The sequence below is a fragment of the Echinops telfairi genome, unplaced genomic scaffold, assembly GCF_000313985.2.
Source record: "Echinops telfairi isolate 266 unplaced genomic scaffold, ASM31398v2 ScPeMD7_7420;HRSCAF=8458, whole genome shotgun sequence".
NCBI classification, from domain to species: domain Eukaryota; kingdom Metazoa; phylum Chordata; class Mammalia; order Afrosoricida; family Tenrecidae; genus Echinops; species Echinops telfairi.
The window spans coordinates 19636371-19642340 of record NW_022111320.1 but is presented as its reverse complement, the minus strand read 5'-3'; the positions used below and the strand labels follow the sequence as shown (position 1 = coordinate 19642340).

General features: G+C 43.6%; 1 protein-coding gene across 2 annotated transcripts in view; it reads left to right on the top strand.

The window, feature by feature from the left end:
- The window catches only part of NCEH1 (neutral cholesterol ester hydrolase 1), an 82208-nt gene that overhangs the window by 20069 nt on the left and 56169 nt on the right, over positions 1-5970 (top strand). The gene's annotated exons all lie outside the window — the stretch shown is intronic.

The window sequence follows — 5970 nt, the reverse complement described above, 5'->3', positions numbered from 1 at the left end:
CCCTCTCTCTCCCCACTCTCCCTCTCTCATGAACCCTTGATAATTTATAATCTTTTTTTCACGTCTTACACTGGCAGATGTCTTCCTTCATCTACTTTTCTGTTATCCGTCCCCTCGGGAGAGGCTTTCTGCTCCCATAAAGACTGACAGCCCCAGAAACCCACAGGAGCAGACATTCACTCTGTTTGATGTTTTGCTCAGTTTCGTTATAAGAATAGGACCCAATGGCAGTGGGTTGGTTAGTTTGGCTGAAAATTGAGCCTGGGGTTGAGTTCAGTTCCAGATTTGAAGCATGACTAAGGGCCATAAACTTGAAGTTCTACCGGTCTCTATCCAATCAGTAATCCCAGTCTCTCGGGATGTTGAGCGTTGTTTCCCACCATTCTCCTGTTTTAATGCGATCCCTTTCATAGCAGTTTGTATTGGTCCTCAAGCACAACCTAGCTCTTCCCATCTCAGGGTCATGGCAACTGGTGTTCCCATGGTCCAACAGTGCACGGAACTAATTGTCCCCATGTGTCTTTAGTGCTCATCACTCTTCTTTCCTCTGGACAGGGGGAGACCAGTACGTATCCTTAGAGATTGATGAGCTTAACCACTCGAATTTTGAAGACCGCCCCCTCCCCGCCCCCGCCCCAGTTGCTACTTACTGAAGTACGATGTATAACATCATCTTTATGGACTACGTTAGAGCATGTGCCCTTTCAATCTTATGCTGAATATCACCCTAGTATCAGAACTTAGTGTTTTTAGTAATTTTTTTTATTATAAATAATGGCCCAGTGAATGTATTTGTTTTGTTTGTATTTGTTTATATGATTTTTGTTTTGTTTTGAGAATTTTTATCTCTAGAGGCTCCAAATCCAAAATAGTGATATGACCAGATTCAAGGATATATCCATTTTTGCAGGTCTTGTCTTTTATTCTTGTTATTTTCCAATTTGTATGATTTGCAGCAATGGGTAAGGCTGCTAATTTTGCTATATATTTTTTCAAGCATTAACTATTGTAGTTGGTGTCGTAGGAAACTTGCTAACTGATAGCTGAAATTGCTTAATGTAAAGGTCTTTGTGAATAGTTGACAGTCATTAGAATTTTTGTTCATGCCATCAGACTATTTTTATTGCATATCTACTTTGTGCTGGGCATTATTTTTGGAAAATAGCCATCAGCAAGAGTAATTCCCACTTGCATGTCCTCTATTCTTACATTTTAAAAAGGCTTTCATTAAAGGGAGGAGGCTGCTATGAGTCAGAATCAAGTCACTGGCGTGGGTTTAGTCTTGATTTAGTGAGCAGAAGGCCCGTTCCTCCAAACGTCTTGCTCTGAACCTAATCAAAAGAAACTTCATTCCCAGCCACTTCATAGGATCCATGTGAGCATCAATCTCATTGCTTTATCAGCGGATCTATCCCTTTTACCTGAAGACTAGGGGTCCCAGTGAAAGCATCTCCCCCTTAAATCTCCTCCAGGACACTTTGCTCTTCTGGGCTTGTTCCTCTAGTTCCCCGGGGCCCTTGGAGAGGTGCTGAGGGTAGGTTTGTGAGCCTGAGTCTCAATGCCAGCATTGCATCAGCCTGTTCTGTCCGCGAGGAAGCCCAAATTGGATGTGGGTTCGAGCTGATCCAGCATCTGTCTGTCCTTTACCCTCCCTTCACAGGCATCCAGCTGAATGAGCATTGGTAGTTGGTTCAAGGCCATGGTTGGTATTGGATATGTGTGCTGAAGACCAGAGAGACCCAGATTAAGCAGAAGAGGAACCATACTTTAAGCCCTGGTCTGGGATTGGAGCACTGGATTGGAGCACTGGCCCTGGCAGCCATGGTCAGCAAGGCCCTGAGTAATTGACTCAAACAGTGCACTGAGGCTTGACCCGTAACGCACAGGAGTGGGACAAGGCAAAGCATTCCCAAACCACTGGTGGGGAAAGACTGACAATGAAGATGTCTCTTTTACCACTGCTACTTGTAAGAAGCCTGGTGGCTCAATAGTTAAATGCTTGACTTCTAACAGGAAGGTTGTGGGTTCAAATCCGCCCAGCGTCTGTGTGAGAGAAAGACCAGATGACCTGCCTCCATAAAGATGGCAGACCAGGCAACCCTGTGTGTCGAATTGAAGCCAGCTTGACAGCAGCTGACAACTGACTTGTCACTGCCTCTGAGAAGCTAAGGTGCCTGCCTGGTGAATCCTTGAGAGATGAGATGAGCTATTTGTCTTTCCCAAGCGTAGTGGATTACAGAGTTCCAGAACCCTTTGCTTTCTAGCTGCAGCCAACATTGTCATCTGAAATTGCCAATCCACAGAACTGCTCGCCAAAGGCTATTCCATTGTCCTTTCAGCTGTCTCACGTGTTCACTCACTGCCCTGGAGTGAGTGATCCCAACTCACAGTGACCCTATTGGACAGGGTAGAATTGCCCTGTGGGTTTCTGCAACTTCAGTACATGGTGATCTATCCTGAAGGCTGCAATCCGTGATCTTCATCAGCACGTGCTTCAAGTGTTTCTCATTTCAGCAAGCAAGGTTGTGTCATGTGCCTATCTCGGGTTGTTAAAAGCCTTCCCCCAACCTTGATGTTGCATTCTTCTTCTTAGAAGCCAGCTTCTCTGGTTCTTTTCTCAGCATACAGATTGAAAAAGTGTGGTAAGAGGACACAGCTGTGATGCACACCTTTTCTCATGTTAAACCATGCAGTCTTCCCTCGTTCTGTTTGCACAACTGCCTCTTGCTCCATGTACAAGTGCCGAGGGCCTACAATGGAGTGTTCTGGACTTCCCATTCCCCTCAAGGGCTTCCGCTGTTTGTTCTGGTCCACACAGCAGATGCCTGTGCATAGTCAACAAAACACAAACAAACAGCTTTCTGGGATTCTCTGCTTTCAGCCAGGAGCCGTATAATATCCGCAATAACATCCCTTCTTATCTATGTTCTGAATCTAGCTTGAGTTTCTGGCAGCACCCTGTCAAGCAGTGTACTGCTGCTGCACCTGTTTTTGACACATCTTCGGTAAAATCTTACTGCCATGTGACAGTAATGCTATGGTTCTATAATTTTCACATTCTGTGAGGTCACTTTTCTTTGTAATGGGTACAAATATAGATCTCTTCTAGTCAATGTAGCAATTATGTAATCACCCCCAATGATCTGTTATGAGGTGATCAACAAATTGTTGTAAGGTGGGACGCAACAGCCTTAATCAGGGCACAGCTCACGTAAGGGGTGTTTCTCTGCGGTGTGGCTTGCATCACCATTTGTGTTACGAGAGATAAAAAGAGGCCGAGAGCAGAGGAGGACAGGCTTCAGTATCACTAGTGAAAAAGCGTCAGGAGGGCACGTCCTTTGGACCGGGGGACCCTGTGCTGAGAACCTCCCACACCCAGGGGAAGATTGCTGCCAAGACACACGGAGGTATCTGGAAGACGCTACGCTTACCGCTGTTGAAAGGAGACAAGGCCCTTCCTCCAGAGTCCCTAAAGATAGAACGCCTTCCCCTAAAGCTGCACCCCGAATGTAGACTTCCAGCCCGTGGAAAAACATCCGTTTGTGAAAGCCAACCACTTGTGGTGTTTCTGTTATGGTAGCACTAGATAACTAAACTAATCCTCAGCATTGGGACTTGGTAAGGAAAGATGTTGGAGGGAATGAGGGCTGAGACCTGGATTAGAGAGAACCAGGTCAAAAAGAGATTACTTTCTAAGGACCCAAGAAACAGTTCAATGAGGATGTCTCTTTAATGGTCCCCTGTTACACTGTGAAGTCCAGTTGGGGGATTTCTGCAGAATTGCACTCATCCAGTTGAAAGAAGAGTGGAGAATATCAGACTCAAGGACACAGTTAGTCTAAAGGAATAATTACGTAAGTCAAGTGAGCCATGTTAACCACAACCTCCACTCACCTGAGACTTGAAAAGCTAGATGGTGCCTGGTGAAAGCAGGCCTATAAAGTAAACAGTAACAACTATGAGGAGCATACGCCTCTGAACATTTAGTCATAGGAGACCCACAGGGCAGCATTTGCCCCCAAACAAAGTGGTAAAAGCAGAAGATACAGGAAAGAAGGATGCATGGAAACAGGGAACAAGGAGGAAACAGGAAGATCAGTGTTACATTGATGCAATTGGAACCAGTGTTATAAGATAAAATGTGTATAAATTATTAGATATAAAACCTTACCTGTACCCAAACAAACAAACAAAAAGAATTGTACCTAGATGTGTTAGTCCAGGTTGACTAGAAAAACAAATTCATAGACACTCATAGAACTTTATATCAAAGAGCAATTGTACATTAAGAAAACATCCCAGCCCGGTCAAGATCAAGTCCATAAGTCCGATATTAGCCCATATGTCTATAAATTCTTCTTCAGACTTGCACAGCACATGCAATGACACCGAACGCAGGAGAAAAGATCACAGGTCAGTGGGTAGAAAGTCTTGTGGATCCAGTGGGGGTGGAAGCCTCTCAGCACTTGCGTTGTTCTCCAGGTGGCTCCTCCAGCTCCAGGGCTCTAGAGTAGCTCCAGGTGTCTTGTCAACAGGAATGTCTTGCAGGAGTGAGTGTGTATCTGGCCTCCATTTGTGCCTCCCAAATGAGGTCTTCAAGCTATGACCTGATTGACAGGCTAGACTCCATCAGATTATGTAAACACCACACTAGACTCGATGGTTTTCGTTCAGTGGACTTCTTATATCAGTGTGACCAAATTTCTCAACTAAACTGATCAGGCATCTGAAGGTGAACGAATCATTAACTCTCCCGAGGAATGAGTTTGTATAAGGCTGGCTTTAACAAGCAGAAATACATGAAGCCTTTTCTGTTAGTAAGTGCCTGGATAATAATTAGAGTTTAGTAGACTGTTTCCGTGTGTGTGTGTGTGTGTGTGTGTGTGTGTGTGTGTGTGTTCTAGATTTGATTTTCTTCTTGGCTATTTGCTAAAATAAAATTATGTGTTAATAATTTCCCGATTATGATATGTAGTAATGCATATCTTGGATAGTCGTTTCGGATACATTGGAAGCACCAGCTTCTTTCATTTGCAAACATTAAATATGTACTTCTCAGTGCGATTGTGGCGCTCATTCACAGGCACTGTGCTAAGTGTTAGGGGAAGAATCAGGGGATAAATAAATACACCGTTATTATCCTCATTACCTTTGTGGCTGGCGACTTAGCTTAAATGCAAAGCCGTTGCCTAGGCAAACGTTCATTTCCTCAATGATTTTCATTCATGTTACACAAGGATGGTCAAGTGGCAATGTTCAATGACCCTGTACAGACACCAAATATGCCGAGTCATCTTCTTTACCCAATACACACTAAGAAAGTTAACACCACAGAGGTAGACAACCTTATGCCTGTGTTTCTTTACAGATCACTGGGTCACACACAATCCGAAACTCACAAATAATCTGAGTCTTAACATTAAATGTGTGCTTCCTGAAAAGCCTTCACTGGATGCCAGCCTGTCATCAAGAAATAATATAAGTGATTATGCCCCATTTTCTATTTAACGTCACATTTACATGGCAAGAAGACACAGGCAACACAAGCAACTTCTGAGCTGGGGCCGGGAGTGCACCCCTGAGATGGTTCTTCAAGCGTATATTTTTCCAAATCATATCAGTTGCGGGGAAGAATTCTGATCATTTTCACAGTTATATTCTAAAAGCGACATGGCAAACAACTTCAGAAACCCAACACTGGATAACCATGCTTCAGATAACTTTCTGTGTTCCACATTCTTCAAGTAGACGGATCCTGTGAAAGAATAAAGTGACTTAATACTCCAACACTTTGATGTTTGCTTGTTTTCAAAATAGATACTCTTGCAAATTGACAGTACCAAGACAACATATAAACATGAAGTTGTAAGAAATTCTGAGACTTAGGGGCTGACCTGAATCAGATTGCTTTATTGAGTATTATTTTAAGAATGGTAGAACAGATTCACATTGCACTTTCATCCATACTTT